The following is a 16758-nucleotide window of genomic DNA, read 5'->3' as shown; positions in this document are numbered from 1 at the left end:
CCTAGCCTTTTCCCTTGGTTTAGGCCAGCCCAAGGGTCGCAAATGTATTTTCTGATCCCTTTTGGCTTATGGTCACTAAGGGCCTTTTGTTAAGCTCTTTGAGTAGCTCCATGCCGTGCTTTACTTTGCCATGTTAAGGTCCTGTAGCATATAGTTTTCATGCTCCAAAGTATGCTACCTGATCTGAAATTCCAGACAAGTGTTAATTTCACTAAGTCTGAAATCTGTTTACCAAATGCATTTTTGCCATGTTTGTTTGAACCTGTTAATGGATGAGTTGGCCGTAGCTCAGTGTTCATCTTTTGTTAAGAATCATGAATGGATCCCTGCCATGTATTTTGTTGCCATGTTTGAGTGCTGTAGCATTATTATCTTGATGCATTTAGATGGCTACTTGCTGTTTATCGCAGACCGGTGCCATATTTGTTTTGCTCGCTTTTTCCAAACCGTGACTCCGATTCCGGCGTTCTTTATATCTTTTTCAAGCGATTTCACCTCACCTTTCCAGTGGCAAACTTGTATTTCCAAGTTGAGTCCAGGTTCATTCATTCCCTTGCAAATCATGCATATGCATCGCATACCGCATCCCGCATATCATATCATGTTCATGTGTTGGTTGTTTACTATGTTGTGTGCTTCTTTCCGGTGTTGCTTCCTCGGGTCGGTTCCGGTAACGTCGTGTTGTGAGGATTCGTTCGTCCACGTCTGTTTGTCTTCTTCAGGGACTCGTTCTTCTTCCTTGCGGGATTTCAGGCAAGATGATCATACCCTCAAAATCACTTCTATCTTTGCTTGCTAGATGCTCGCTCTTTTGCTATGCCTATGCTGCGATACCTACCACTTGCTTATCATGCCTCCCAAATTGCCATGTCAAATCTCTAACCCACCAAGTCCTAGCAAACTGTTGATTGGCTAAGTTACCGCTTTGCTCAGCCCTTCTTATAGCGTTGTTAGTTGCATGTGAAGATTGAAGTTTCTTCCTTGTTGGAACATGGAGATGTTGTTCCTTGTTGGAACATGTTTACTTGTTGGGATATCACAATATATCTTATTTAATTAATGCATCTATATACTTGGTAAAGGGTGGAAGGCTCGACCTTATGCCTGGTGTTCTGTTCCACTCTTGCTGCCCTAGTTTCCGTCATATCGGTGTTATGTTCCCGGATTTTGCGTTCCTTACACGGTTGGGTATAATGGGAACCCCTTGACAGTTTGCTTTGAATAAAACTCCTCCTGCAAGGCCCAACCTTGGTTTTATCATTCGCCACCTAGCCTTTTCCCTTGGGTTAGGCCAGCCCAAGGGTCGCAAATGTATTTTCTGATCCCTTTTGGCTTATGGTCACTAAGGGCCTTTTGTTAAGCTCTTTGAGTAGCTCCATGCCGTGCTTTACTTTGCCATGTTAAGGTCCTGTAGCATATAGTTTTCATGCTCCAAAGTATGCTACCTGATCTGAAATTCCAGACAAGTGTTAATTTCACTAAGTCTGAAATCTGTTTACCAAATGCATTTTTGCCATGCTTGTTTGAACCTGTTAATGGATGAGGTGGCCGTAGCTGAGTGTTCATCTTTTGTTAAGCATCATGAATGGATCCCTGCCATGTATTTTGTTGCCATGTTTGAGTGCTGTAGCATTATTATCTTGATGCATTTAGATGGCTACTTGCTGTTTATCGCAGACCGGTGCCATATTTGTTTTGCTTGCTTTTTCCAAACCGTGACTCCGATTCCGGCGTTCTTTATATCTTTTTCAAGCGATTTCACCTCACCTTTCCAGTGGCACACTTGGATTTCCAAGTTGAGGCCAGGTTCATTCATTCCCTTGCAAATCATGCATATGCATCGCATACCGCATCCCGCATATCATATCATGTTCATGTGTTGGTTGTTTACTATGTTGTGTGCTTCTTTCCGGTGTTGCTTCTTCGGGTCAGTTCCGGTAACATCGTGTTGTGAGGATTCGTTCGTCCACGTCTGTTTGTCTTCTTCAGGGACTCGTTCTTCTTCCTTGCGGGATTTCAGGCAAGATGATCATACCCTCGAAATCACTTCTATCTTTGCTTGCTAGATGCTCGCTCTTTTGCTATGCCTATGCTGCGATACCTACCACTTGCTTATCATGCCTCCCAAATTGCCATGTCAAATCTCTAACCCACCAAGTCCTAGCAAACTGTTGATTGGCTAAGTTACCGCTTTGCTCAGCTCCTCTTATAGTGTTGTTAGTTGCAGGTGAAGATTGAAGTTTCTTCCTTGTTGGAACATGGAGATGTTGTTCCTTGTTGGAACATGTTTATTTGTTTGGATATCACAATATATCTTATTTAATTAATGCATCTATATACTTGGTAAAGGGTGGAAGGCTCGGCCTTATGCCTGGTGTTTTGTTCCACTCTTGCCGTCCTATTTTCCGTCATATCGGTGTTATGTTCCCGGATTTTGCGTTCCTTACACGGTTGGGTATAATGGGAACCCCTTGACAGTTCGCTTTGAATAAAACTCCTCTAGCAAGGCCCAACCTTGGTTTTATCATTCGCCACCTAGCCTTTTTCCCTTGGGTTAGGCCAGCCCAAGGGTCATCTTATTTTAACCCCCCCGGGCCAGTGCTTGTCTAAGTGTTGGTTTGAACTGATTAGACTGCGGGTCCACCTCGGGGAAACTTGAGGGCTGGTTTTACTCGTAGGATGTCTCATCCGGTGTTGCCCCAAGAACGAGATATGTGCAGCTCCCATCAGGATGTCGGCGCATCGGGCGGCTTTGCTCGACTTGTTTTACCATTGTCGAAATGTCTTGTAAACATGATTCTGAGTCTTATCGGGTCTTCCCGCTAGAAGGAATATCCTTCGTTGACCATGAGAGCTTGTAATGGGCTAAGTTGGGACACCCCTGCAGGGTTTTGAACTTTCGAAAGCCGTGCCCGCGGTTATGGGCAGATGGGAATTTGTTAATGTCCGGTTGTAGAAAACCTGAAGTTGACCTTAATTAAAATGCATCAACCGCGTGTGTAACCGTGATGGTCTCTTTTAGGCGGAGTCCGGGAAGTGAACACGGTGTTGGAGTTATGATTGACGTAGGTTGTTCTAGGATCACTTCTTGATCATAGTTTATCGATCGTGCTTTGCCTTCTCTTCTCACTCTCATTTGCGTATGTTTAGCCACCATATATGCTAGTCGCTTGCTGCAGCTCCACTTCATACCTTTACCTTACCCATAAGCTTAAATAGTCTTGATCGCGAGGGTGCGAGATTGCTGAGTCCCCGTGACTCACAGATACTTCCAAAACCAGCTTGCAGGTGCCGATGAGTACGTGCAGACGACGCAACCAAGCTCAAGGAGGAGTTCGATGAAGATCTTGTCCTTCGTGTTGTTCCGTTTCTAGTTGATCAGTAGTGGAGCCCAGTCGGGTCGATCGGGGGACCTTGTCGCATTTGGGGTAGTCTTCTTTTATTTTGGCTCCGTAGTCGGGCCTTGATTGTATTTGGTTGATGTAATGCTTTATTCATGTATTGTGTGACGTGGCGATTGTAAGCCAACTATATATCTCTTTCCCTTATGTATTACATGGGTTGTGTGAAGTTACCTCACTTGCGACATTCCTTTCAATGCGGTTATGCCTCTAAGTCGTGCTTCGACACGTGGGAGATATAGCCGCATCGAGGGCGTTACAACATGCCACTGGGTCGGGCCCGAGCGGCTTGGGGATGATATAGCCCGAGGGGCACCCCCAGCAAGGTAAGCTAAAGACGTGACAAAATGGATACATGCCACAGGGACGGACCCACGCGGCCTGGGAATGATGCAGCCCGAGGGGCGCTCCCAGCTAAATAAACTTGGAAAATGTCACCTGGTTCTGTCGATGAAGGGATGTTGGAGCAGCTGGAGGTACGCAGCGCAGGTGATTGCTCCTCACGAGCCACCGGGGCCCTCAGCCTCGGGAGGCTCGGGGGGTCTAGGTGGTTCCTTGAGGACCGTCTCCATCTCCGTCAGCACAGTGTGGTGCCTGGCCTCCTGAGCCGCCAGGATGCCCCGCAGGTTGCGCTGATAGGCGAACGACACGCTTGGCAGGCCAAAAGGCATGCGAACGTAGCTGTGCGAGGGACCCTCGCAGCGTCCCACGCGCGAAGGTGATGACACACAAGTATAGGGGATCTATCATAGTCCTTTCGATAAGTAAGAGTGTCGAACCCAACGAGGAGCAGAAAGAAATGATAAGCGGTTTTCAGTAAGGTATTCTCTGCAAGCACTGAAATTATAGGTAACAGATAGTTTTGTGATAAGATAAATTGTAACGGGTAGCAAGTAACAAGTGTAAATAAAGTGCAGCAAGATGGCCCAATCCTTTTTGTAACAAAGGACAAGCCTGGACAAACTCTTATATAGAGAAAAACGCTCCCGGGTACACATGGGAATTATCGTCAAGATAGTTTTCATCACGTTCATATGATTCACGTTCGGTACTTTGATAATTTGATATGTGGGTGGACCGGTGCTTGGGTGCTGCCCTTACTTGGACAAGCATCCGACTTATGATTAACTCCTATTGCAAGCATCTGCAACTACAAAGGAAGTATTAAGGTAAACCTAACCATAGCATGAAACATATGGATCCAAATCAGCCCCTTACGAAGCAACGCATAAACTAGGGTTTAAGCTTCGGTCACTCTAGCAAACCATCATCTACTTATAACTTCCCATTGCCTTCCTCCAGGCCCAAATAATGGTGATGTGTCATGTAGTTGACGTTCACATGACACCACTAGAGGAGAGACAACATACATCTCTTCAAAATATCGAACGAATACCAAATTCACATGACTACTAATAGCAAGACTTCTCCCATGTCCTCACGAACAAACGTGACTACTCACAAAGCATATTCATGTTCATAATCAGAGGAGTATTAATATGCATATAGGATCTGAACATATGATTTTCCACCAAATAAACCAACTAGCATCAACTACAAAGAGTAATCAACACTACTAGCAACCTACAAGTACCAATCTCAGACTTAGAGACAAGAATTGGATACAAGAGATGAACTAGGGTTTGAGAGGAGATGGTGCTGGTGAAGATGTTGATGGATATTGGCCCCCTCCCGATGAGAGGAGCGTTGGTGATGACGATGGCGATGATTTCCCCCTCCCGGGGAGAAGTGTCCTAGGCAGAACAGCTCTGCCAGAGCCCTAGATTGGTTCCGCCAAGGTTCCGCCTCGTGGTAGTGGAGTCTCGTCCCGAAAGCTTGCTTATGATTTTTTTCTCGGACGAAAGACTTCATATAGCAGAAGATGGGCACCGGAGGGCCAGCAGGGGGCCCACGAGGCAGGGGGTGCGCCCAGGGGGTAGGGCGCGCCCCCCACCCTCGTGGCCAGGGTGTGGGCCCCCTCTGGTATATTCTTCGCTCAGTATTTTTTATTATTTCCAAAAATAACTTCCGTGGAGTTTCAGGACTTTTGGAGTTGTGCAGAATAGGTCTCTAATATTTGCTCCTTTTCCAGCCCAGAATTCCAGCTGCCGGCATTCTTCCTCTTCATGTAAACCTTGCAAAATAATAGAGAATAGGCATAAGTATTGTGACATAATGTGTAATAACAGTTCATAATGCAATAAATATCGATATAAAAGCATGATGCAAAATGGACGTATCAACTCCCCCAAGCTTAGACCTCGCTTGTCCTCAAGCGGAAGCCGATAACGATAAATATGTCCACATGTTTAGAGGTAGAGGTGTCGATAAAATAAAATACAGACATGATGGCATCGTGATCAATCTTATAACAACAACATATCTATACCTAATATTAAAAGACGGAGACTTTCATATTTCTTCATACGTCATCACATCATATCCGATAATTTTATGTTAACCATAAAGATCGACAGCTGAGATTTAAAAGGACCAGACCCTAACATTAACCGTGTCCGCGTGGGTAGCTTATTTGATTTGGTTTCGTCCATTATGATATTTTACAGACTAGGCAGGAAATAATAATTCAATTGATTCTTAGTTCTCCATCAGACTACATAGTCGGTTCCAATTCCTCCTGGTTTGGTTGCTATGCATCCTTTCCCGGTCCCAAATAAAAACAGACGGATAAGTCCACCCACGTCTTGCAATCCCGACCTCCTTGCTTCTCTCTCCTCACGACCGCCCGGAGCGTGGCCTCCTCCTGCGATGCCACCCCCGATTCCTCTCATGCTAGAATCCCCATGACCCCCGACGCCTAAGTCCTCGCCAGGGTCAGCGCATGATGCCCCACGATACAAGGCCTGGAGGTGTTGCCCCGACGGCGATGATGGCAATGATGCCACCGGCGCTACTCCACGTTGGCGCGTCCCCAATTCTGGAGAATCGTGGCAGTTTATGCACGACATACATCACGAGAGGTCGGATTTCCTATATCCCTGTTGTAGTATGCAAAAACTTCTGGCCTGGAGGCGATTGCATATATGTATAGAGTTCCGTGTGTATGAGGATGATAGCAATTGAGTCCAGATTTGAGCAGCGTTGAGGGCAGGATGGACGCAGCAGGTCCTCACGGCCTCTTCAAGCGGCAGTGGCAGCGGCGGCTTACCAAAGGTAGAGAGGCAGGCAGGGGATAAAAGGAAGTAAGACTAGAGGCTGGGCGAGGCACGCCGGAGAACTGAAGGTGCCGCGCTGCTGGTCCTGGCCAACGGATCCAACGACCTCACTACAAGGATCCTTCGAGAAGACGCACGGGAAGAAGGGGGTGATGCAGGGAAGCGAGGTGGCTGCCTGGGTGTCTTCCAGCTCCGTTGTAGGCTCGTAGCCACGCAGCCGCTCGCGTCCGACATTGACAAGTGACAAGGCACTCGCTCAAATTCTGCTGCTGTCGGTATATCCGGTGCGAGTTTGTTTGCTTAATTACAAGCCATGAATTCGACCTAAATTAAAGATAAGCCACACCCTGTGCTGGTCGAACCAGCTTAGTATTCAGTTGATTTGGGTAAGTGGTGCTCAAACAAGCCTTATTTTTTATTGGAGTACTTGACTTGAACTTGCATTAATTCTACACTTATTTGAAGAAAACCTGATGCAGAAAGGAGCAGTTGATGCTGATCATGGGTGTGTTTGGTATGTTATCCAAAAGCAACACTTACAGTCTAAAAGGTACAATATCGCTCTACCTTTTAGGCTGAATTTCCTACAAGTTTGAGCATGATACTTTATTTGCCAATCTCTGGTTGTTTGGATGTGGTTGTGTATGTCTGTATATGTATGAATCTCGCGTGTAAGTAATGTGGCGTACCAGGCTTACAGCTCTCTACAGATGGGGCAGCACACTGCAGCAGCTGTGCCAGTAGTGTTCATGGAACAACAGCGACAAAATAAAACTTCTGGAGTAGGCAAAGAGTTTGTTCGAAGACATTATGTACAGAGAACATCAGGCTTAACTACCATGTACGATCATGTACCGAACTAGCATTTCATGGCTGTATTAGGATTGACGACAGGTGATCGAGTGAAATAAGATGAAGCAAGCTGTATGTATAAAGGTTACAGAAAAATCTTTACTGCGACTAGAAAATCGCTCATGTGTCCTGTAAACTTAGATTTAAAGAAGGGTTAGCATTTCAATACGAAGGAAGAACCTTTCATATGAAGAACAAGAATCACAGAATTGGTTTCAGAAATTGCACACAAGGTGAAGTTTATGGTCGACGAATGATCTATTGATCATCATGCAAGCTCATATAGAAATAAGAAGCTTTGTCAACCTATGTTGTCTGCTATCTGTTTGTGACATTTGCATCTACCTAATATGGCGCCGATTACGAACACACGAGGAGTTGGACTCGAAGACTATGGTGTGTCCGACACCAACTTCCTGCTTTTCGCTATTATATTAGCCGGGCTACAATGTCCCATGTCCCGGTTACTGTTTTTCGCTATTATATTAGCCGGGCTACAATGTCCCATGTCCTGGTTAGAGTCCTGGAGAACCCTTCCCCCAATCGATCAGTGCCCCACAACCCAGTTCCTCATCCCTGCCAACCCTGGTTCATGTAATTGACATCTCTAAAGCAAAGCATGGGCATTGTGCAAAAGCGAGCATGAGTATGAGGGCGGTGTATGGCCCGGCCTTTGGGATTAACTTGTGGAGGGCGGCCCTTATGTCCAGCTCAGTGAGATCAATTTTAAATTCTTTTTAAACATTCTCTTATGCAGGCATAATTATTGTTGAGACCGCAACCATGATCGATGAAGGCAGGAAGAAGGATAAGTGGCAACACGTTGTGAAACGGTCTTAAGATAGAGGATGTGGAATCATAGAAAAGGAGGATGTGGATTTCTGGGGTCTTGGCCCATGCTTAACGGACTGGAGGCATCATTTTTTTTCATCCGTTACAACGCACGGGCATGTTTGCTACTATATATATATATATATATATATATATATATATATATATATAGGTAAATTATCTGAGGCACCTAGGTGCCTGGGCACCTAGACCCGTTATGGCAAGTCATATTTCTTCATGCATGTGTACAATCTACGATATAATAACTTTCCAAGGTTTGTTTGCATGCATCCAATCATTAATGGTCAATGATTTACTACTGGTTCCCTAGAAGTTTTCCTTTCCAAACTAAAACCGCATGGTATTTTCTATAACAGTGCACTCTATTATACGTTCATTAAAAATATTTTGCTTATACCTCCCATTGACTTCTGAAAAAAGATGGCGCGTATATATATACCCATGATATTTTTGGTTATTCATGCATCCTTTATGTTTCTGACATTTTAACTATAGCTGCAATCCAAGGTACGCAAGAGTGTGTATATACCTAATGAAGCAAAAGGGTATGTATATACCCTCTAATTTTTGTAGGTATTAGGTATGGCAAAATAATACGAAACATCGTCCCAAAGGTTTGTATGTATAATTGGGACATTTTTATGTATTTTCCTAATGTTTTACTTTTCAAGGTATCGAGTATTTAAAAAAATGCTAGGTCACACTTTTTGACGACTAATTTTATGAATGTACGCGTGCAGCTTGATACCCACACCCGATTTTTTTCACATTTCGACCACAGATGCATATAAAGATACCCAAGGGTATGTATATACCTAATAAAACAAAAAGGGTATGTATATACTCTGATTGTTTTAAGGTATCAGATATAATTAAATAATATGAAACATCGTCCCAAAGGTTTTGTATGTACAATTAGGACATTCTTATGTATTTTCGTAATGTTTTACTTGTCAAGGTATCAAGTCTTTTAAAAATTAAGGCCGGGTCACACTTTTTTACCACTAATTTACCTATAAAAATTAAGGTGATCGAATAGTATAAGATGTGATCTTAATTATTTTTTACTTTGTGACGTGCATACCTCATATGAATATATTATCCCGTCAGATTGTGAAACAATCCTGACATCGCTAAACCCGTGCTCACATTTTCCATTAATTTATTAACCAGTGCCTACCATAGAAGGCAACGGGTATGAAAAATGAATTAATTGTTACTCTCTCACGCAAGACACAATGAATGCCATGTATCAGTTACTATATTTGACCTTTTCCATAGCGTTTGTAGCAATGTTTGGAAGGTAAACAAATGACATGCATCAATTTTTTTTGGAATCTCATCAATGCATGAACGTGGGTATACAATGTATGAAAGTTTTTTGTTTCCATTAGAGGTGTGCATGCCACCATCACAACAACAGATCAAGATCTGATCCAACGGTATCTAGTCAAGGTGCCTGGGCACCTAGGTGTCCCAAACAGCCGTCCTAATACTCAAGTAATAATCTATTCACAATGTCAAGTATGAATCAAAAACTTCATTGAGACCCAACAAACTATAATCTCAGTCATTGAAGGAATTGCAATTTATCATAACATCGGAAAGAGTCCATGTATGAGCTTTTCAGCAAGTTCACATACTCAACTATCATTTGGTCTTTCACAATTGCTAACACTCACGCAATACTTATGGGTATGGAGTTTTAATCGGACACAGAGAAAGATAGGGGCTTATAGTTTCGCCTCCCAACCTTTTACCTCAAGGGTAATGTCAACAATAATAGCTCATGCTAACTTATATCCAATTATATATATATATATATATATATATATATATATATATATATATATATATATATATATATCAGGATCTTTCCAACACAATGTGCTTGCCAAAGAATAAAATGTAAAAATGAAAGGTGAAGATCACCATGACTCTTGCATAAAGGTAAGAGATAAAAGTAAAAGATGGGCCCTTCGCAGAGGGAAGCAGAGGTTGTCATGCACTTTCATGGTTGGATGCACGAAATCTTAATGCAAAAGAATGTCACTTTATATTGCCACTTGTGATATGGACCTTTATTATGAAGTCCGTCGCTTTTATTTCTTCCACATCACAAGATCGTATAAAGCTTATTTCCTCCACACTAATCAATCATACATATTTAGAGAGCAATTTTTATTGCTTGCACCGATGACAACTTACTTGAAGGATCTTACTCAATCCATAGGTACATATGATGGACTCTCATGGCAAAACTGGGTTTAAGGATATTTGGAAGCACAAGTAGTATCTCTACTTGGTGCAAAGAATTGGCTAGCATGAGGGAGAAAGGCAAGCTTAACATGTTGGATGATCCATGACAATATACTTTATTTCTGATTTAAGAAAAACATAACCCATTACGTTGTCTTCCTGGTCCAACATCAACTCTTTAGCATGTCATATTTTAATGAGTGCTCACAATCATAAAAGATGTCCAAGATAGTATATTTATATGTGTAACCTCTCTTTCTTTATTACTTCCTATTAATTGCAATGATGACCAAAACTATGTTTGTTAACTCTCAACATTTTTTAATCATCAAACTCTTTATATGTGAAGTCATTACTCTCCATAAGTTCAATATGATCTCTTTTTATTTCTTTTGTTCTTTCTTTTCTTTTATTCACTCAAGATCATAGCAGAATAATCAAGCCCTTGACTCAACACTAATCTTTATTATATATAGCTCACTGACTCGATTACATAGAAGGATCATAAAGCAAAACTCAAAACTAGATTATACTAAAAACTTTATTCTACTAGATCAAGATAATACTAAAAGGATCGAACTAAGAAAAACGGTAAAGATAGGAGTGTGATGGTGATACGATATCGGGGCACCTCCCCCAAGCATGGCAGTTGCCAAGGGGAGTGCCCATACCCATGTGATTATATCTCCTTTGCTGGTGAAGAAGATGGTGGAGTTGTTGATGATGTGGGCTTGTCGTCCACCTTCCAGGGCATAGGCTCACCATCATAGAAGGATGATCGAGTCTCCGGGATCCTCAAATCTGCAGCCAAACTCATCCTCTTGAATTTATATTCATACTCACAGTTTTGGTTTTGTAGGTCATAGATTTGGGCTTGGAGATGCTCGATCTTCTCGTGAAGCTTGAAAATGGTTTCCCCAATGTTATTGGCATCCAGCTTGTGGTTGTTGGTGAACTCCGCGATCATCATGTGGTTGGCGTTGAGTCCGCATTCCACCATCCCCTGACACTTGAAAACTTGTTGATCCATTGCTTCGAGCCTCATCTCCACGCTTCCTGTCCTCCTTGGTCCCTCAACGTCGTGGATGTGCAACAACCCATCATGCATCTCAATGGTTTGAGGGCGTTGTAGCACTTTCGTGAGGTAGGGGTTGTTGACCTTCTCGAAGAACTTGTCCTTGGGGGCGCTTGGAGACGTCATGGTGATCTAGATCTGTTAGAGAAATAGCTCGAAACAAAAACAGAGGATATTGTCATGACACAGGAGTCAAAACCTTCGGGAGATTATATAATGAATTTTTACCGACCAAAAGAAGTATCGTGCAAGAAAATGGAGTCTGGAGAGCGCACGAGGTGCCCACGAGGCAGGGGGCGTGCCCAGGGGGTAGGGCGCACACTCCACCCTCGTGTCCTCCCTGTACTGCTTCTTATTTTCCTATTTTTTGAAATACTCCAAAATGGAGAACTGTTTTGGAGTCGGTTTACTTACCGTACTACGTACCTATTCCTTTTCGGAGTTTGAAACGTTCTGGAAAGTGTCCCTTATGTATTGCTCCGGGGTTACGGCTTCGATAATATTAGTTTCAACATTCATAGGATTACCTGAGATATAATGTTTAATTCTTTGACCGTTCACCACCTTCGGATTTGTGCCTTCGACGTTGTTGATTTTTATGGCACCGGAACGATAGACCTCCTCGATAACGTAAGGACCTTTCCATTTTGAGAGGAGTTTCACTGCAAAAAATCTTAAATGAGAGTTGTATAGAAACACATAATCACCTACATTAAACTCACGCTTTTGTATTCTTTTGTCATGCCATCTTTTAACTTTTTCTTTAAACAACTTGGCATTCTCATAGGCTTGGGTTCTCCATTCATTAAGTGAGCTAATGTTAAATAGCCTCTTCTCACCGGCAAGTTTGAAATCATAGTTGAGCTCTTTAATGGCCCAATATGCCTTATGTTCTAGTTCGAGAGGTAAGTGACACGCTTTTCCATAAACCATTTTATATGGAGACATACCCATAGGATTTTTATATGCAGTTCTATAGGCCCATAATGCATCATCAAGTTTCTTGGACCAATTCTTTCTAGATCTTTTAACAGTCTTTTGCAAAATTAATTTAAGCTCTCTATTGCTCAATTCTACTTGACCACTAGACTGTGGGTGATAAGGAGATGCAATTCTATGATTAACATCATACTTAGCAAGCATTTTACGAAAAGCACCATGAATAAAATGTGAACCACCATCAGTCATTAAATATCTAGGGACTCCAAACCTTGGGAAAATAACTTCTTTAAGCATCTTAATAGAAGTGTTATGATCAGCACTACTAGTTGGAATAGCTTCTACCCACTTAGTAACGTAATCAACAACAACTAAAATATGAGTATATCCATTAGAGGAAGGAAACAGTCCCATATAATCAAAGCCCCAAACATCAAATGGTTCAATAACAAGTGAATAATTCATAGGAATTTCTTGACGTCTACTAATATTACCAATTCTTTGACATTCATCACAAGATAAGACAAACTTACGAGCATCCTTGAAGAGAGTAGGCCAATAAAAATGGATTGCAATACCTTGTGTGCACTTCTATCTCCAGCGTGGTACCCTCCATAAGCCTCGGAGTGACACTTGCGTAGGATCTGTTCATGTTCATGCTCAGGTACACAACGCCTAATAACACCATCTACTCCTTTATAAAGATGTGGGTCACCCCAAAAGTAATGTCTCAAATCATAGAAAAACTTTTTCTTTTGCTGGTTTGTGAAACTAGGTGGTATAAATTTAGCAACAATGTAATTAGCATAATCAGCATACCATGGAGCAGTACGAGAAGCATTTATGACATTCAGTTGTTCATCAGGAAAGCTATCATCAATAGGTAGTGGGTCATCAAGAACATTTTCTAACCTAGACAAGTTGTCTACAACTAGGTTCTCAGCTCCCTTTCTATCAATAATATGCAAATCAAATTCTTGTAGCAAGAGAACCCATCTAATAAGTCTAGGTTTAGCATCTTTCTTTTCCATAAGATATTTAATAGTAGCATGATCAGTGTGAATAGTTACTTTAGAATCAACAATATAAGGTCTGAACTTATCACAAGTAAAAACAACTGCTAAGAATTCCTTTTCAGTAGTAGCATAATTTCTATGGGCATTGTCTAGTGTTTTACTAGCATATTGAATAAAATTTAATTTCTTATCAACCCTTTGCCCTAGAACAACACCTACAGCATAATCACTAGCATCACACATAATTTCAAAAGGTAAATTCCAATCAGGTGGCTGAACAATAGGTGTAGAAATCAATGCTTTCTTAAGTATTTCAAATGCTTCTACACAATCATCATCAAAGACAAAAGGAATACCTTTTTGTAATAGATTAGTCAAAGGCCGAGAAATTTTTGAGAAGTCCTTAATGAACCTCCTATAAAAACCGGCATGACCTAGGAAACTTATTATACCTTTGATGTCCTTGAGACACGACATCTTTTCAATAGCATCAACTTTAGCTTTATCAACTTCAATGCCTCTTTCAGAAATTTTATGCCCCAAGATAATACCTTCATTAACCATAAAGTGGCACTTCTCCCAATTCAAGGCAAGGTAAGTTTCTTCACATCTCTGCAAAACTCGATCAAGGTTGCTCAAGCAATCATCAAAAGAGGATCCGTAAACGGAGAAATCATCCATGAAAACCTCACAAATCTTTTCAAAAAAGTCAGAGAATATAGCCATCATGCACCTTTGAAAGGTAGCAGGTGCATTACATAAACCAAAAGGCATACGTCTATAAGCAAAAGTACCGAAAGGGCAAGTGAAAGTGGTCTTTGCTTGATCATCAGCTGACACAGGTATTTGAGAGAAACCAGAATAACCATCTAGAAAGCAGAAATGTGTGTGTTTGGATAATCTTTCTAGCATTCGATCAATGAATGGAAAGGGGTAATGATCTTTTTTAGTAGCTTTGTTTAATTTGCGGAAATCAACTACCAAATATAATGGGGCAAAAGCTATCTTGTGGGGATCCAAGAACAAGAAAATCAGCAGGATATTTAGCTTTCCCACACAAGACTTCAACATCTCTAACAGTCCCAATTGGTAAAATAGTATCTCTATTGGCAAGCTTAATGGTAACATCAATATCTTCTATCTCAGGTGGTGCAATATCATGCATAATTTCTCCGTATAAGGAAATAGGTATTGCACTAGCACTAGCACCCATATCACACAAGCCATGATAATAATGATCTCCTATTTTAACATAAATAATAGGCATGCCTACCACAGGTCTATGTTTATATTTAGCACCAGGTTTAGCAATTCTAGCAGTTTCTTCACAGAAGTAAATAACATGCCCATCGATATTATCAGCCAAGAGACCTTTGACAATAGCAATATTAGGTTCAACTCTAACTTTCTCAGGAGGTGTATAAGTTCTAATATTACTTTTACGAACCACAGTTGAAGCTTTAGCATGATCCTTTATCCTAACAGCAAAAGGTGGTTTTTCAACATAAGCAGTAGGAACAATAGGATCATTATAAGTGATAGTCTTTTCTTCAACTTTAATAGGTGCAACTACTTTTACTTCAACGGGAGGATTATATTTAAACCACTTCTCCTTAGGGAGATCAACATGAGTAGCAAAGGATTCACAGAAAGAAGCTACTATCTCAGAGTCAAGTCCATATTTAGTGCTAAATTTACGGAAAACATCGGTATCCATAAAAGATTTAACACAATCAAACTTAGGTGTTATACCTGACTCCTTACCTTCGTCGAGGTCCCAATCTTCAGAGTTGCGTTTAATTCTTTCCAATAAATCCCATTTGAATTCAATAGTCTTCATCATAAAAGAGCCAGTACTAGAAGTATCGAGTATGGAGCGATTGTTGTCAGAAAGCCGAGCATAAAAATTTTGAATAATCATTTCTCTTGAGTGCTCATGATTGGGGCATGAATATAACATTGACTTAAGCCTCCCCCAAGCTTGAGCGATGCTTTCTCCTTCACGAGGCCAAAAATTATATATATAATTACGATCATGATAAACAAGATGCATAGGATAAAACTTCAGATGAAATTCCAATTTCAATCGCTTATAGTCCCATGATCCCATATCATCACATAGCCTATACCATGTCAATGCATCTCCCTTCAAAGATAAAGGGAATACCTTCTTCTTGATAACATCATCGGGCATACCTGCAAGCTTAAATAATCCACAAACTTCATCCACATAGATTAGGTGTAAATCGGGATGTAATGTTCCATCTCCTACAAAAGGATTAGCTAGCAGTTTCTCTATCATACTCGAAGGAATTTCAAAGTAAACATTTTCATTTTCAGTAGGTTCAGTAGGTTGAAGAGAAACTCTTTGCTCTATTGGTCGAGGTGAAGATACCCCGAACAAGCCCCTCAAAGGATTAATTTCCATAGTAACAAGTGACAGTAAATTTCAGCACACTATAAATTTTTCCTTACCAAATTCCACCTACCAAAGGCACTTCACTCCCCGGCAACGGCGCCAGAAAAGAGTCTTGATGACCCACAAGTATAGGGTATCTATTGTAGTCCTTCCGATAAGTAAGAGTGTCGAACCCAACGAGGAGCAGAAGGAAATGATAAGCGGTTTTCAGCAAGGTATTCTCTGCAAGCACTAAAATTATAGGTAACAGATAGTTTTGTGATAAGATAAATTGTAACGGGTAGCAAGTAACAAGTGTAAATAAAGTACAACAAGATGGCCCAATCCTTTTTGTAACAAAGGACAAGCCTGGACAAACTCTTATATAGATAAAAGCGCTCCCGAGGACACATGGGAATTATCGTCAAGCTAGTTTTCATCACGTTCATATGATTCGCGTTCGGTACTTTGATAATTTGACATGTGGGTGGACCGGTGCTTGGGTGCTGCCCTTACTTGGACAAGCATCCCACTTATGATTAACTCCTATTGCAAGCATCCGCAACTATAAAAGAAGTATTAAGGTAAACCTAACCATAGTATGAAACATATGGATCCAAATCAACCCCTTACGAAGCAAGGCATAAACTAGGGTTTAAGCTTCTGTCACTCTAGCAAACCATCATCTACTTATTACTTCCCAATGCCTTCCTCTAGGCCCAAATAATGGTGAAGTGTCATGTAGTCGACGTTCACATGAAACCACTAGAGGAGAGACAACATACATCTC

The sequence above is a fragment of the Triticum urartu genome, chromosome 3A, assembly GCF_056163025.1.
Source record: "Triticum urartu cultivar PI428250 chromosome 3A, HENAU_Tu73, whole genome shotgun sequence".
Taxonomy (NCBI): Eukaryota; Viridiplantae; Streptophyta; class Magnoliopsida; order Poales; family Poaceae; genus Triticum; species Triticum urartu.
The sequence above is the reverse complement of the archived record's forward strand: the minus strand, read 5'-3'. Positions refer to the sequence as shown.